Source organism: Talpa occidentalis, unplaced genomic scaffold (assembly GCF_014898055.3).
Source record: "Talpa occidentalis isolate TD23 unplaced genomic scaffold, MPIMG_talOcc4v2.1 talOcc4.4, whole genome shotgun sequence".
Lineage (NCBI taxonomy): Eukaryota > Metazoa > Chordata > Mammalia > Eulipotyphla > Talpidae > Talpa > Talpa occidentalis.
In genome coordinates, this window is record NW_023604295.1 from 132318922 (window position 1) to 132337135 (window position 18214).

The window sequence follows — 18214 nt, forward strand, 5'->3', positions numbered from 1 at the left end:
GAGCAAAACAAAATCAAAACCACATTTTCTCTAAAATGAATCATAATTTCCAGAAATATATTCTATAACATTAGGAACAACACTGCATGTGCTAGTGGTGAGCTGATAACCTCTTTAAACTGGAGGTTTTGATTTACTTTTGCAAATATCTAATTTTCCCCTTTCACAATCAAATTAAGTCTGCCATAAAATATAAAGGGATTATGTTAAATTCATCAGAGACATAAAACTACATATTGTATATGTACATTTATATGAAAGGTCTAGAAAATATAGGGAATTAATGAATGATTGCCTTGGGCTGTGAATGAGAATGAGAATTGATTGTGAATGGATATGAGGGATCTTATTGGGTGATGAGAATGTTCTAAAACTGCACTGGGCTGATGATTCTACAATTTGGCAAATTTACTGAACAGTTATTTAGTGTATACTTAAAATAGCTAATTTTATGATAAGTTATAGCTCAATAACGTTACCAAACATGCTTCTAGTTTCAAAATAGTTTTCGATTTTTAGCTATTAAGATTTCAGCAAGAGAAATCCTTTATAAATACTTTACAAATAATAATATAAAAATGACTTAAAGTATTCACTACTCACAGTTAACCATATTTAAAAGGGAAATATCTATTTTCATTCTTATCCCTATGATACAATTATTTCCTTGAAGAATATGTTGGATCTAATACATCATAAAATTGTTGTTTCTATTTCATGTGTATTAGGCAAGAGCATTTTCATTTCTCATAATATATTCTTTTTTAAAAAGATTTATTTATTTATTTATTTATTTATTTATTTATTTATTTATTTATTTATTTATACAATCACTGGGCACAGTCAGAAGTGCAGGAGGGTGAGAGAATTCACCAGAGTCAGAGCAGGTAGCAGGACAGGCAGAAGGACCAAGTACACTGCTGAGGGGAGCAGCGGGCGGCAGGAGAGGTCTGCGCTCCATGTGGGACCCTCCTCTGGTGGCCGGGGAGCAGCCGGGGATCGAACCGGTGCTGCAGAGGCCACGGGCAGCCTTGCAATCCAGCGCCCAACCACTGCGCCACCAGGGAGCCCCTCATAATATATTCTTTTCAAATAAAATTTAAAATCATTGCAACGTTTTTTATATGGGTCATTTACAGAGCTTTAAATGTTGTGCTTTTTTTAAAAAATAATTATTTTTTAAGATTTATTTATTCATGCATACAAGAATGGGGGTACAGACTAGATGTGCGGGAAGGTGAGAGGATTCACCAGAGACAGAGTGGGGAGCAGAACAGGCAGATTGACTGAAATACACTGCTGAGGGGAGCAGAGGGCACAACAGAAGAGAGTCTGCCATGCCATGTGGGACTCTCTCCAGCTGGCTGGAAATGAACTAGCGCTGCAGAGTCTGTGGACAGCTTCACAGCACTGTGCTCAACCTCCTGTGCCACCAGGGGAGGCCCCTATAATGCTGTGCTTTTATACTAAATAACTCTATGTTTGCTTACTACATAGTTGTTTTTTACTTTTTTTTTAAAGATTCATTTATTTTTACACGAACTGGGGAACAGGCCAGAGGTGCCAGAGTGTGAGAGAATTCATCAGCGACAGAGTGGGGAGCAGAACAGGCAGACTGATGAAATACACTGCTGAGGGCAGCAGTGGGCGAGATAGGAGAGGTCTGCCACAACATGTGGGAATCTCCCTGGCCAGCAGGAAATAGAACCCATGATCAGAGGCTGCGGACAGCTTCACAGCGCTGTGCTCAACCCGCTGTGTCACCAGGGAGGCCCTGTTTTTTACTCTTTTTGAAGTTTTATTTCCTGAAATAAATGCCTTTTATTTAAAAGTAGACCATGCTTAAGTGTCTACATATCATCTTGAGAGCAATCGTTCCGAATGACTCAATTTAGCAACAAAATGATGAATGAAAATCTGACCCAGGTGTTAGGGTTGATTTATGTCTTTCTCAAATTCATATGTTAAATTCTTAACCTCTATTGTGACTGTATTTGGAGATTAAATCTTTAAGGAGTTAATTTAAAATGAGGTGATTGGGTGGACCTAAAACAATATATGACCGATGTCTTTATAAGAAGAGGAGGTGAAAAATACAGACACACATGAAGGGAAAGTCATAGGAAGACAAGGAGAAAACAGTTATGGACAAGGTGAGGAGAGAGTCCTCAGAAGAAATCAACCCTGCCAACTCCTTGATCTTGGATTTCTAGTCTTCAGAATTTAGAGAAAATAAATTTTTATTGTTAAGCCACCCAATCTTAGCTACTTTATTACCACAATATTAGGAAACAAACAACTTAGGCTGCAAAACAAGATTAAAATAAATGCATGAATGTAAATATATATATGTATATATATTTCTCATTCTGTTAAGCTTCTGAGATTTCTGTTTGTCTATTGTAGGAAGTAGCATTATTTATTCTAATACACAACATTATTACGACCAGTGAGGCTGAACATCCTTTTGTGTTGTACATTTTTATTCTGAGCAACATATGTTCATATCCCTAGGCTATTTTTGTTTTCTTTTAGTTTTATTTATTCATTCATTTATTTATTAATATTAAAAATCTGTTGTTTTTATGAATGTTCATGCTACCTTGTATTATTATGCAATTTTCAAAGAATTAAAAGTAGTTGACTATGATCAGTTTTGCCAATTTTCCCATTCCTTTTAGGTTTATGATAAAAGTCATTCCATACACAAAAATAAAACAAGTAGATACCTGTATTATTTCTGCTATCATTTCTTTTGGAACTTACTTTGTCATTTGTCAGATATTAGGTTCTGTCATTGTTTTAGTTTTACTTCTATTCTATGTTATTTTCCTGAATACACTGTTTAACAAGTTGGCCAAAAAAAATACTGAATAAATTCTCTTGGCAATATTATTTTTTTCATTATATAATAAGTATATATGATTTTCTGTATTTCTGGATTTTCTAGTCTATCACATTAATCAGATGTTAATGCTCATTGAAATTTTATTTACTATTTTATTTACCATACATTATAACATTGTTTTAATTTTCTTCAGTTATCCCACTAAACATGAAATTATTTTATTAGTTTTTATGCACTATAATTCCAAATTAAGTGAAATAATTTTGTCAAGTTGAAGAATTTATTTCAATTGCTTTTCTAGGTCAGTCAAGCACTTGGAGAATAAAAAAACAAAAATGATAGTATTTTATTTTTTCCTTCAAGAATATACTTTTTAAATCTTCATTCTACCCAGCTTTACTCTTTAATCTAAAGATGAAACAGGGGAGGGAATAGCACTCTAAGAGACTATGGTGATGGCTCATGGGTGAATTGGTGGTGGGAATTTTACAGGGACTACACCTGAGAAATGAAACATTGTACAAAAATGAACAGTGATGTAATATATATATATATACATAAAATATTAAAAAAATAAAGATGCAATCTGTTCTTTTATCTCTATAGACTTTGATTAAAACTTTCAGTTTAAATCTAGAGAGTTTTGTAGGTAATATCTTAAATGGTGGCTGTTAATTTAAAAACAGTTACAGCTATTAAATACATTTTAATTTAATGAACATATGACTTTAAAATGGGGTTACGTCACTAAATTCTCCATGTGTTCAACTGCTAAAGATTAAATATTATATTTTTACTGTGTTTCTACTTCCTAAACAGTTAAGCTAATTATCTGAAATTTATGATAATTATGCTAGCATATGATTGTTGATAAAATCTCATAATTTTAAATCTTCTCTAGAGGTGTTTATATATGTACCCTATTCCTTGGGTAGAGTTGCTCTGTTTGACTAGAATGCAACCTACAATCCAAGAATCAACCATTCTTACTGATTCTTACATAGTTTCTTGGAAAGGATGGTGTCCATCTTCATTTCTTCAATTATGTAAGCTTTCAAATGTAAGGAAACTTACAGTCCCTGTGACTCACTGGGCTGCCACCTAAGGTATGGCCTCAGGGGAGGTGTTAGTGTGGCCTCTGCAAGTCACTGGGCTAGATAAAATGGATACAAGGGCAGTGATATTATGGATTAGTAAGTCTGAACACTTCACAATTCTACTTCTAGGTCTATGGCATACGAAAATATCTTTCCACACAGAAACTTGCACATAAATGTTTATATCAGTATAAATCATAGTCACCAAAAGTTACAAATATTCAACAACAGATGAATGGATGAACAAAAGTGGCATATTCATACAATCAAATGTTATTTGACCATAAAAAGAATGAATTACCAACATATGTTACAGCATGACTAATCCTTGAGAATATATTATGCAAGGTGAAGGAAGCCAGTCACACCCAAAATTATGTTTTTTATGATTCTATTCATATGAAAGTTCAGAATAGGGAAATCTATAGAAAAAGAAAATAGATTAGGTGTGAGGTACTGAGAGCTAAAGAATAATGAAGTTATTTTTTTGAGAGGATAAAAATATCTTAAAATTGACAGTGGTGATTGTTGCACATATCTGTGAACATACTAAAAACTACAGAATTGCATATATTAAATTGATGAATCATATGGTGTGATTACCTTAATAAAGCTGCCTTTCCAAAAATAAAGTCTTTGTGAACTTCAATTTCTATCTGTTTTAAAGCAAGAAAAATAGTGGGCAATTAAGGATTTGTCAGCACTAAATATCTGTTAGGTAGCTTAGAGAGCTGGGAATGGCAGGACAAAGAATAAACACAACATTATACTAGACTTGTGAATTTGTTTTTGAGAATTAAGAATCAATGTCTGCTATATTAAAGCACAAGGTCATCATTCCAGCAAAAATACATCAAATTATTGGTCAAAATTAGAAGTAGAACAGATTTAAAAAAATAACTTTAAAAGCAAAAACTAGAGGAGTTGTGAGAGAGAGAATGAGAATTAAGAGGAATTTTTAAATTAGATCACTTGAAAATGCTGAAGCCTGCGGCAAATTGATAATCTTTCATTTTGATGTTTTCTCTAGCTAATGTTTAATATATACATATTTGAAGTATTCAAATGAGCTATTTATTCTATTTTAATTACTAATTATTTTTGTAAATACAAACTAAATGACTTTGATGGCTAAGTAGGTACAATGATACCGAGCATTTGCCTTTGGTAATGTGGTTCCATTTTTAACAGATGTAGAAATCTCATTAAAAAGTGAGTAAGTCAGAGGGAGAAAGACAAATACCTGATGGTGTCACTTACATGTGGATTATAGGCAAAAAAACCAGAGTGTCAGATAAAACCAAACTAATAAAAAACCCGAGAAATATGACTCAAACTGAGGCTTCTAGGAGGGGAAGAGGATTGAGAGTAAGTGGGCAGGAAGCCCAGTGGACTGTGGTGGAGGACTCTGGGTGTTTTGGTGCTGGGTGTGGTAGTGTAACAACACCCAAAAAGGGAGATTCTATATCTCTAAATCACAGTGATATAAACCAATGCTACCTTAATTTAAAAAAAAAAAAAATCTAAAAGGAAAAAAATAAACAAGTAGTGGTAGACCCTTGACTCTATCTGCATGAATTTTGGGGACCGAGATCTGTTCCCACATACATACTCACAGAAGCTAAGCACACAGTAATGAAGGATCTGCTTAGTTTGTAATGCTTTCTGTTTACCTCTCTTCTATTATGACAAATCATAGTTTTGTAGAGACTCGAGTCCTCCACATACTGAAAAGCAGTATTGTAAAGGATATATAAAAATTTGAGGCAGAATAGACTGCATTTTCTTATGCTATTATATGGGCATTGCAGATTGTAGGATCCTGTTGAGTTTAAATTCTGTATAGGCTATGAATATAGCAATAGATAAAAAGGAACCATTTATTACAGAGCAAGGAACTTCCTGGTATGCTGCTGTTCTCTGTTGTCCACTGTTGCCATGGTAACTATGTCTACTGTGCAAAAAGGACTCCGGTACTTGTAGTTACCCCACTGTTTCACTGTCTTTGGATGGGAGACAACGCAGTTAAATTGGAAGCATCATAGAGACAAATTTAAAGTTTTCAGAAGAGGAGCTAGCTTAGAGCACAGTAGGTTATTATTATTTTTTTTAAACGGCATAATAGGAAGAACAAAATTAAGTATATGAGTAATTTGTAAGATAAAAAAGGGAAGGAAATTTTATATTATTTGTGCTATCCACTTCTCTAACTTTTTGATATAATCTCTCATGCACTTGAATAAATAATGCTTATTTGACCATAGGCAGAAAATTGACAGAGTGGGGCAATGTATTTTGACTATGTGGAATACCTTCTACAGTTGCATTTATGCCTGACCATCTGTCTAGTAAAATTACAGGGCAGTACAATAAACTCTTGAGGGGAAATTTCCATTTGTTTCAAACACTTTCTCAGAAAAAGATAGATATCTATGAGTTGTACACTGCCTTGGAATACTATATTATTTTCTCAATTTTCAATAGTAATCCAATTTCTGTTATTTTCAGCTCAGTGGATTTTGAATAACTGACACAAAAGTATGCAGCTTAGCTCACGATGAAATACTTTTCTGTTCCTTCCAAGATATCTCTGCATTAGTACACTGAAGGCACTTGCTAGTCCCATATATATATTCTCATTTGCCTCAAATTCAAATAAATGAACTAGAAAATTGGGTCAGAAAGGCAAATGACATTGGGTCATCTTTGTTCCGTATATTATGGATATGACCATGGAGTAAATACAACCCAGACTAAATTCAACTCTTCATTTATTGCAGATTTTTTTTTTTTTTGTAGGACCCTCGCCAGTGGCCAGGGAACGAACCGGCGCTTGCAGCCCAGCACTCAACCACTGCGCCATCAGGGGAGTTCCCATTTATTGCAGATTTTTACCTGGATAGAAGAATGTGACTTGAAACAAACACAAATGACACTGATTAGCCCCACTTTAAATTCATGACCAGGAATATATATATATATATAGTCTTAGTGTTGTCTGGGCTGCCTAAGGGTTCACCCTTCAGCAGAAACTTTCAGCTGCTCTCTGGAAAGTACCCCAGTCCAGTGTGGAAGGACTGGGGGGGGGTGTGGAAGTGTAGTATATATAATCATGTCACATTTCCTTCTCTAGATAATAATTCCATTCTATCATTCTGTCTTAAGTTTCCAAGAACGCTTGCCATCTTTAGTGTCATTTACTAGATTTGTTTTCCCCATTAATATAAATATCAACAATAAGAAGACTATTATCACTACATTTATGTACAGGATAGCCATCTAGACCATACATTCTGCCTTTTTGTCTTTCATTAAGATAAAATACATAGTGTGAAGATATTTCCTTTATTAATGCCTTATATCTTCTTTCCTACACAAGGACTCTGTCTCAGCCACTCCCCTATTTATCCTTTCACTTTCATTTTCAACATTCTTTAAAAAAGATGTTTACATTTTCTGCCCCTAATTTCTCTCTTTCTATTCTTTTATATGCATTCCCTGCCAACTGTAATTGTGTTGTGACAATGTTACAGATAATTTGATTGTAGAATTTAATGGTTAATGCTCAAATGTCATCTTATTTAGCCTATCCAGCAGCACAGAGCAATTGATCAATCTCTCCTCTTAGAAATACTTTTTTCACTTGGCTTCCCAGACAACTCACTCTGGTTTTTCTGCTACAAAATTGGCCACATGATTTAAATATCATTTACTACATATCTATCTCTTTTTACCTAATGTATTTCATGGAAGTGTCCCTTATTTCAGTCTTTGTTTCTTTCCTCTAATTATACTTCCTCTTTTGTGTCTTTGATTATGTCTCAAACATACACATATCATCTATATAATGATTATTTATAAAGATATTATCTCTGTCTCAGAATTATCTTCTGAACAGCAGGCTAATACATTTAACACCTTACGTATTATTTCCTCTGGTACATCTAAATACATCTCAAAGTTAAAATTCATAAATTAACTTTTGAACAAACTCCCTATATCTGTTCATCCCTTAGTTTTCCCTAATATGGTGAGTATAATGCCATCCTACCATTTAGCAAATTTAGCAAAAGCTAAGTTCTACTATTAAAGTCTATAATTGAAGTTTTAAACATTTAATCATATATCAACTCTATTTTTGATAAGCTATTTTGTTGAAGTCAGGTTTTTTTCAGATATTAATGCAAATTCCTGGCAATGATTGTCTGTGATAATAAATACAAGTTAATTTTTAATGATTTCAAAAATCTTTAATTAAGATTTAATACTTCTGGTTATAGAACTATAGGTTGATGGCTTGGGTTTTTTGTTTTCTTTTTTCTTTTTTTTTCCTTTGAGTTTTTATTTAGCAGTTCATGATTAGTGTAATAGTAATTGTTTTTTTATTTCTTTTTTAAAAAATATTTTATTTTATATAATTCTTACTCAGCAATCAAAAAATGTTTTTTTTTTGTTTTCTTCCTCAGTTCTATTACTTTCCAGCTTTCTACTTTTTGATGAGGGTTTTGCTATTTTCTTCTCTATGTGTCATTTCTATTTCTGTCTATATTTAAGATTTTTTTTTGTCACTGATTTTCAGCACTTATTTTGGTTGTCTTTGTGTTATTTCTTTATATTTCCTTTGCTTGGGGTTCACTTAATTGAATAAATATGTGAATTATAATAGTCACCACATTTAGAAAATTTTCGTATATTAGTTGCCCCCTTTTTTTCCCCTCCACATCCTCCTCCCTCGTTTATTTACTCATGGGAGCTTCAGCCAAAGTACACTGCTTGATATTGTCTCAACACCACTTTACTCATTTTTCTTCAGGTATTTTTTGTTTGTTTTTTAATTTTGTTTCTTATATATCTTCAAATTTACCAAATCTTATATAACTTTATTTTTGCTCAGTGAAATTCTTATCAGATTTCTAAATATAGGACTTTAAGACAATAACTCTATGTTGTTTTAAGTCATGAAGTTTGTGGTAATTTGATTATAGCAACAATAGGAAACTCATACCAGTTTCAATTCTCTTTGGTGAGTGAGGATAGTGGAGTGGGGATGTTCAAAGTGAAACAAAAAGGATGGATATCCAGCTTAATTTATTTATCAACAAAATAACTGGAACCCCAAGTGAGTAGTATAATGCTATTTTTATAAGAGGAATTGTCCTTACCTTGGAATGCTCTTAATAAGGTGTCTCTGGATAAAGATTGACCAGTTGTTGAGGAATTATTGAATATGACCACATATAGGGAACAATATTCTTCATCAGTTCATTGCTGACTTCTGGATAGAGACATCTATGGACAATGGCACATAAGATGGATTATATGGTAAACTTCTTTATACAGAAAACCTGTGCTAAACTTTAGGTTTAAATTTTGTGTTACTACTAACCACTGAAGATGCACAGACATAGAAAATGTACATATTTTGGACATAGTTACATATTCATATAAGGTAGTACATGCATTTATTTATATATTTGCTAATGAGGGTATTTCAATGAGAGACCATTATACCATGATTTCGAATTTGTCAAGTAAAGATAATCTAACTACCAGAAGAATCTGAAAAACGTAATTAGAAATGATTTCCACTATAATATTGAATTACAGACCTCACTAGATATTAGTCATGGAAGGGGGATTCAGATTCTATTCACTGCAATTGTCTGTTTTGAGAGTAAAGACGATCTAAAGTAATGAATCTGTATAAAAATCAGTTGCAAGCTTTTAAAATTCCACATTTTCATCCCTATATAGGATTCTAATTAATTAGATTAGGGAGATCTTAACAGAATGTTAACTTTTCATGTAATTTTGAAGTGGAAAAGATTGGCAACTTCTGAACCAGAACACAGTGATTTTAAAGATAGTCTGTGGGAAGGAGAGAGGGAGTATATGGATTAGTGTTAATAGCAGAACAACAAAGGTACCTGGGAAGTTTTTTCTCAAATTTCATTTGATAACTCACCTACATATAGTAAGCTTTGGGTATTGGGTAACATTTTATATTAGGAAGGTTTACATTTTTTGTAATTGAATAAATTCCCCCAGTTTTACTGTTCCTGTCCACTTTTACAACAGTCGAATAAAAGTGTTACTAGTGAAGCGAGAGAATCTTAGAGTCAAAAGCATACAAAGGTTAAAAAATCATTTTGTCTTCACTGAGCATAAGGAAAAAGGAAAATATTGGATGGTTTCACTTATAGCAGGAATATAGGGGACCCGAATAAGATATCAGTGTAAAAAAAATAATAGCAGTACAAAACACAACAAAGCAAAAACGGACAATTATAAATCAGAGGCCTCCTGTAGGAGAGGAGGCCGGAGAGGGATCACAGGGAGGGAGGGAGGAGCTCAGGGGACTGAGGTGATGGTGCACGGGTGCCTTGGTGAAGGAAATTCTATGGGGACTACACCTGAGGGGGCAGGAGGGAAGCAAATATTGTTTAAAAATGAACAATGATGTAAAAAATAAAAAGTAATAATAAAAATATTTAAAGAAAAAAATCATTCTGTGCTACAAAGCAAAAACAAAACCTTTGAGCACATCATTCTAGAAAGTTTTTGTACAGTAAAATAATCAACAAAAATGAAGAAGCAATCTATAGTACGGGAGGAAATATCTGATAAGGGGTTAATAATCAAAATCTATTAAAATCTCATGCAACTTAACAAAGAAAAATCCAATTAAAAGATGGAAAGGAGTAGAATAGACATTTTTCCAAAGAAAACATTCAAATGGCCAAAAAGTAGATGAAAATGTGTTTAACATTACTTATCATGGGGGAAATGCAAATGAAAACCACAGTGAGATATCACCTCACACCTATTAGAATGATGATTATCAGGAGACCAGAGATGACAAGTGTTGGTAAGAATGTGGAGAACAGGGAAGCCTTGTGTACTGTTGGTGGGAATTAAATTGGTGCAGCTGTGGAAAATAGTATAGAGGTTCCTTAAGAAATTAAAACAAAAATTATGATCTAGCAATTCTACTTCTGGGTATACATCTGAAGAAAGTGAAATTGATATATTGAAGAGGTATCTGCATTTCCACATCCACTGTGACATTATTCACAAATGGAAAATGGAAAATAAGGAAAAGTCTGTTAAATGAAAACGAGAAAAAATCAATTAAGTATTTTCATCTCGAAGTAAAAATTGATAAACTAGAAATCAGCCAAACTTACAGGCTAAATGAAGGAAGCTGGAAGAAGAGCCTATTTCAATCTACCTCAACTAGAGGTTCTTTAGAGAGAAAGTCAAGGATATCTGATTTGTTAATAAAATTTTCCTTGATCTGGGATTATACTGGAAAGATATTTATGAGAATAATTTCTTACTTACTTAAAAAGATATTGAAAACTGTCACTATTATTTCTGAAGTCCCAGTTACTTAATGAGGAAAAAGATGAACTTCAAAAGGCATGGAAACAACTTAAGTGTCCTTCAAATGCATGAATGGATAGAGAAAATATTATATTTACATATTTGTATATGTATAATATTATTAAACCATCAAAAGTAGGAAATTCTGTCATTTGTGACCACATGAATGAAACAAAAGGGTATTTTTCTAAGTGACATAAGTTAGATAAAGACAAATACTGTATGATCTCATGAAAATGTGGTATCTGAAACACATAATTTATGAAACAGATAGATTAGATTGTTAGTTGCTCCTCTGGGTGAGTGGCAATGGTTAAAGTTGATCAGAGTACAAACTTCCAGATAGAAGACTGATTGACTATGGTAAGCAATGCGGTATTGTACATTTGAAATTAGCTAAAAGGGGGAAATAATGTCACAATACACACATGCATCAAATTATGTCTTGGACCTTAAATTTACACAATGTTATATGTCAAATATAGTTCAAAAAATGGAAAATAAGGAAAGTCTGTTAAATGAAAATGAGAAAAAATCAATTAAGTATTTTCATCTCGAAGTAAAAATTGATAAGCTAGAAATCAGCCAAACTTACAGGCTAAATGAAGGAAGCTGGTAGAAGAGCCTATTTCAATGGATCTGTGGGTATAATGTCCTCTTCTGGCAGAAATTTGGAAACATTTTAGGGAATCTTCATAATTCCTTTTGAAATCTAGGAAGATTTATAATACCCTCCCTGCCCTCAATCATTCTAAAGTCACAAGCTGCTGGGCTCATCCTAGGAATGTGAGGCAATGAAGACTGATCCTTTCTCTTATTATAAGAGAAAGATGTCACTGAGTGCTGACAGAAGAGTAATTCTTTTAGGCTTGTTTGGATGAGAGATCAGCATTGGGTGTGTTTTATACAGGTAGGCCGATTGTTGTAAAAAATATTATGATAACATAAGCAAAGGGAGCCTCCCTAGTGGTACAAGGGGTTAAGAACCGCACTATTAAGCAATCTGTAGCCTCTGCAGCACGGGTTTGATCCCCGGCTGCCAGGGAGCAACCCACATGGCTCAGTAGACCTTTCCTGACATGCCTACTGCTCCCCTCACCAGTGTACTTTGGTCAGTCTGCCTGTTCTGTTCCCCACTCTGTCTCTGGTGAATCCTCTCACCCCCCACATCTCTGGCCTGTACCCCATTGTATGCATAAATAAATAAATCTTTTAAAAAAACATAAGCAAAGATCTACCTCAACTAGAGGTTCTTTAGAGAGAAAGTCAGGTTATCTGATTTGTTAATAAAATTTTCCTTGATCTGGGATTATACTGTAAAGGTATTTAGAGAATCATTTCTTACTTACTTAAAAAGATATTGAAAACTGTCACTATTATTTCTAAAGTCCCAGTTATTTAATGAGGAAAAAGATGAACTTCAAAATATGAGGCAACACATCGTAAGATGGCCTAGAAACCAATTTTCCTGCTGGTGGGAATTTTTGCTCAAATCTCTGTCATCTCCAGGCTGTCGTTCTTCCCCAGGACAGCTTGCTGGCATGATCTGAACTGCTGCCCAAGTCCACAGCTAAGGTGAAGGCTCCAATTCCCCTAAGGAGTTACCTTTCAAAGGAGAGAAAACATAAATGGGGGGTGGGGGGATTCACCAGAGACAGACTGAGGAGCTGAACAGGTGGAGTTACTGAAATACACTGCTGAGAGGACCAGCAGTCGATATAGGAGAGGTCTGCTGCACCATGTGGGTTAGCTTCCTGGCCAGGGATGGAACTCATGCTCCAGTGGCTGGTGATAGCTTGATAGCACTGAGACTTTAACCCTGCACCACCAGGGAGGCCCTCCAAATGAATTTTAACCCCTTTCGGTTGAAATAGAAATCATGCCTACCTATGGATAATCTGGCATTACATTTAGAGCACAATTGGTGTTTTGTTAAAAATAATTTGATTAATTAGAAAAGATTAAATCTGTAAAAACCAGTACACAAAACAATACATCAAATGTAGGTAATTAATATCTCTTGAAGAGAGACTAATATATTTAGCTTTCAAATAATGGAAGTCAAAAAAAGATTTGGTTTTGAAGAACAGAAATAAGAATTATTGGATACAATGAAATGACTTATTGATACTTCAGAGACTGCAAACTGCTAAAATATTGTGAAAAATCTAAGTCATCCCATTCAGTGACATTTTCCAAAGAGACAGACATCATATCTGATAGATTTCATCAACCATAGGGTTGCTAAGCAACTGATCACAAAGATGGAAGTAAAGTGTCTTGTTCATAGGCGTTATATAAAGTGACTGCCTTTAAATTATTCAAGAAATACAATTATAGAGAAATACAAAAATGAAGAATAAAATACAGATCATCCTCAAATGGTAAACTAAAATTACTGACCTTTACAAAGCTCATTTCTTTAGTATAGACATAAGTACATAACCACTTTGCCCATTTCATAGGAGATATTTTTCACTTCAGAAATACTTCACAAGTCATAGGTTATTTAGAAAATAATCTAAGGGTGATAAATTGTTTAAAATAAAATAAAACCTTTCATTTACTTTTCCATCTCTATATTTTCAATTTATGTACTCAAGTGGTATGGTTAAAATTAAAAGTTCTCAAGATATCTTCACTGTCATTTTCAATTTAGGTGACTTAAAAATTTCATTTACGATAAAATGAGTTGTTTAAAATGATGAGAACTAAAAACATGTATTAGTCACATCAGAAGGTTTTAAACACCCACTGGGTACCTTTAGCCAACTAATTGCAATTAAATTTTTTTTATAGTCATAGTGTTATGGTGAAATGAGATACACTCATACTAAAGAGAATAATAAAATTACGGAATCAAATAAAAAACGTCCTAATTGTTGACTAGAGATTATATGTAACAACAGATTCTGTAGCACATCTGTATTGATTTTTAGTAGTAACTGATGTACAAGGAGGAAAAATTTCAAGTACATAAATTTCTGGATTTAGAGCAAAAGAAGGATGGTTTAAGCCTATGCAGAGAGAGTAAACTCTTGAAGTCTTGAGACATACTCTCCTTTCTCTTCAGCTATAAATTTTAAAGAGACGCAGATGGTGACCCTTTGCAAATTTACGACTGCCTGAAATAATCTAGTCGAGTGTTAGCAACTGGTTATAAAAGTCATGATTTGTTTCTGCTTTCACATATGCCCTAGAGCATTCCACATGCATATGTTTGATATATAACACAGAGCAAACTTCAAAGGGATATGAACCTGAATTTTATCCTTCTATTTATTTGCCCTCATAATGGGATATATTTTTAAGTATTTATTTTATTTATGATTCATTGATGGCTTCCACAGTAAATTAGTCTATTTTAATTCTGATGGAGTCACCTCTTGCTACACAGAGCATGTTAAGGAAAGGTGAGAATAATTCAAAAGTGCAAAATTTTCCATATCAAATATATAAATCATTCTTCATGGAAGTTTTCTAAAAGGTTAATTTGAGAAGTAATTAAACATGGAATGTCCTTTATAAGCTCACTATTCGAACACCTGAAATACCCCAAAATTACAATTTAGTGTCACGTTGTGTTGACTTAATTCATACATTCACTATCATATAAACAGCATGTAAAATGTTGCTGAAGATTTTTTTTAAAGATTTATTTATTCATGCATATAAGAACCCAGGCACAGGCCAGATGCATGGGAGGGTGAGAGGATTCACCAGAGATAGAGTGGGGAACAGAACAGGCAGACTGATGAAGTACACTGCTGAGGGGAGCAGCGGGCGTGACAGGAGAGGTCTGCCACACTATGTGGGATTCTCGCCGGCCGGGATCAAGCCTGTGCTGCAGAGGCTGCGGATAACTTCACAGCACTGCGCTCAACCACCTGCGCCACCAGGGAGGCCCTGAAAATATTTTTAATGTTTAACACAGTTTTCCAAATGTTTTTCTTAGAAAAAGTGCTTCTCGGGGCCTCTCTGGTGGTGCAAGAGGTTAAGACGCAGCCTATGAAGCTGTCCGCAGCCTATGCAGCACAAGTTTGATGCCTGGCCAGGGAGTAACCCACATGGCAAAACAGACCTCTCCTGACTCACCCAGTGCTCCCCTCAGAAGTATATTTCAGTCAATCTGCCTGTTCTGTTCCCTACTCTGTCTCTTGTGAATCCTCTCACCCCCCACACCTTTGGCCTGCACCCCAGTTTTTGTGTGCATAAATAAATAAATCTTAAAAAAATAAGAAAAAGAAAAGAAAAAGTGCTTCTCTTTATTTATCTATAGATCACATCCAATCTTAGTTGTTTTATTCAATAACTTATTTCTTATATAATGTATTGTATGATGATGATCAACATTTTCAATCTGAATATTTAATAGAATTTATTCAAGCATTTTCTTACTTCTCTTGTAGTACAATTTTTACTTTGAATTTTGTATAAATACTCTGTAGATTTTATAGTTGAAAATCAGTCAAAATAACTAATATGAATAAGCTAGAAATGATTCCTACTTTTAATCAGAATACAATTTCCACTTTTTTCCCCCTGAAATTGGGTTATCAAAGTGAGCCAATTCTGCAGTTATACAAATTTGGAATTCTGTTTTAATTCACAAGTCTAAGAATAAACCTTTAACAGACATATTTATCCCTGAGGTAAGACAAAATTCACCTGCTGAAAAGGATCACCTTCAACTATTTTTACTTCTAGGCTTTGGATTCTAACAAGTTGGATTAAGTGTTAACAAATCAGCATCTCAGTTTACAAAATGAAGATTACACAAAGGAAAGAAAAAGCACATTTTTCTTAGTTTAGTATGTCTGGGAAATACATACATTTTAGGGAGTGAGAAGTCAACATATTAAATATAAGATTTTATGTGTAGTTTTGAAGAAATCCCTATACTTGAAAAACTCATATCATCTAATGGTTATTACATCTATTGTCATTGAGACTTTCAATTTTCAATTTTAGTTCTTTTTTTGTTTGTTTCCTTGCCTAAAGTAAGATGCTATTGTCCAATAGAAATCTATATCCTACGTTCAGAACAAATTGGTAGGCTAAGGGGAAAGAAAATAACGCTCTAGAATGTGAATGATGACAGAATGATCAGAATCTACATATTATTTATTCTGATTGAGGTAAAGTGAATAACAGTATTTGTATAATGGTACACATATTACAGCACAATGTCCTTAGACAGTCTTTATTTGACTTTGCTCGTAGCACCCTAAATAGATATTATTTTTTTTTAGATGACAATATGGCTGGCATCAAATGATCAATAAGAGATTTCTCAGAGAGTCATGGAATCCCTATAGTGTCATTTATCCAGGTGAAGGTCTTTGCGATCCTTTGCAGAAGCCTTATGCAATTATGAGTCTAGAAATGTGAAAAAAAAAAAAAAACAGCACCTATCCTCTTATCACATAACATTTTAAACATTTTGTGTTGTGGTTACTGGTTTAAGATGATTACTTGAAAGATACTAGTTTTCTTTTCTAATTATTTCACTGATAAATTCTTTTATCCCCAAGAAAATCCTCACCAATATAAAACGCTTAGCAAAATTTCCAAGGATAAATGGAATTTCAATTGCCACTCAAAGTTTTGAACTTACTCCACACAATTATTTTCATCCATATACGAAGAGTTAAAACTTTTAAATAAAGGAAGGAAATAACCTACATTTCTTTTCAGAAATATGGTACAGTATTACTTAACATGTCATTTGACCTAATAGAATTTGGAATATAGCATTTTTCTAATTTAATTTTCTACTTTAAATTTGTTTTAGGTGGGGCCTCCCCGGTGGTGCAAGGGGATAAGACACAGCACTATGAAGCTATCCACAGCCACTGCAGCAGGAGTTTGATCCCCAGCCAGGGAGCTACGCACATGGTGCAGCAGACCTCTCCTGACTTGCCTGCTACTCCCCTCAGCAGTGTATTTCAGTCAGTCTGCCTTTTCTGCTCCCCACTGTCTCGGGTGAATCCTCTTACCCCCCCCCCCCGCACTTGTGGCCTGTGCCCCAGTTCTTGTATGCATAAATAAAATGAAACTTTAAAAAAATAAATTTGTTTTAGGTAATAAATTATTTAAGACATTGCTTCCAGAAGGAAATTTGATAGTATATCAAGGAAGTAGGATAGTGTTTAGGGTTGGATATCTGCTTTCACCTCCTAACTAAGACCAAATTTGCCTATGAACATTTCAGATGCACTTTTTATTGCTATAAAATCATCAAAACTTGATATAAAAGCAGGTGTCAAAGAGGTCAAATAGCAAGTCTGAAAGAGAGATCTTGGTAAGAGGATAAAAGAAATTTGTTTAAGTAAAGCAGATGCCTGCAACTGTATAGAAAAAATTGAACGAAACATATTTCTATACATCCTTGTAGACTGACTATTTGCATACAGTCAAAATTCATACATTGAAACCTTAATCCCCAGGGTGATTGTATTTGGAAATGAATCCTCTAAGAAATATTTTGCATTAAATGAGATCATAAGTATGGTGGCCTTATAAAAAGAGACACCAGGAAGCTCACTCTTTGTCTCTTGTATGTGACGATACAGTGAGAAGGTGGCTGGCTATATACAAGCTAGAAAGAGAGCATGCATCAGAATTTGAATCCATTAGGACCTAGAACTATGAAAAAATATTTTTTTCATTTTTTGTCACCCAGTCTATGTTACTTTCTTTGATGATCAAGCTGACTTATATAGTCCCTATATAGATAGTCCCTATATTACTCAGCTTGGGCTTCAAACAAAGTAACACAGACTGGGTGACAAAAAAATGAAAACTATAAAGGCAAAATATAGTCTTTGTATTAGTCATATTTATTTTAAAATATGGTATAAACACTAACTGAAATGAACAC

General features: G+C 33.9%; 1 long non-coding RNA gene across 1 annotated transcript in view; it reads right to left on the reverse strand.

Moving 5' to 3' along the window:
• LOC119257009 (uncharacterized) overlaps positions 1–18214 on the reverse strand; it is a 298118-nt gene that overhangs the window by 158442 nt on the left and 121462 nt on the right. Inside the window, exon 5 of the long non-coding RNA XR_008554022.1 lies at positions 9108–9234. This is a non-coding gene — a long non-coding RNA (uncharacterized LOC119257009). The remainder of the gene's footprint in view (positions 1–9107; positions 9235–18214) is intronic.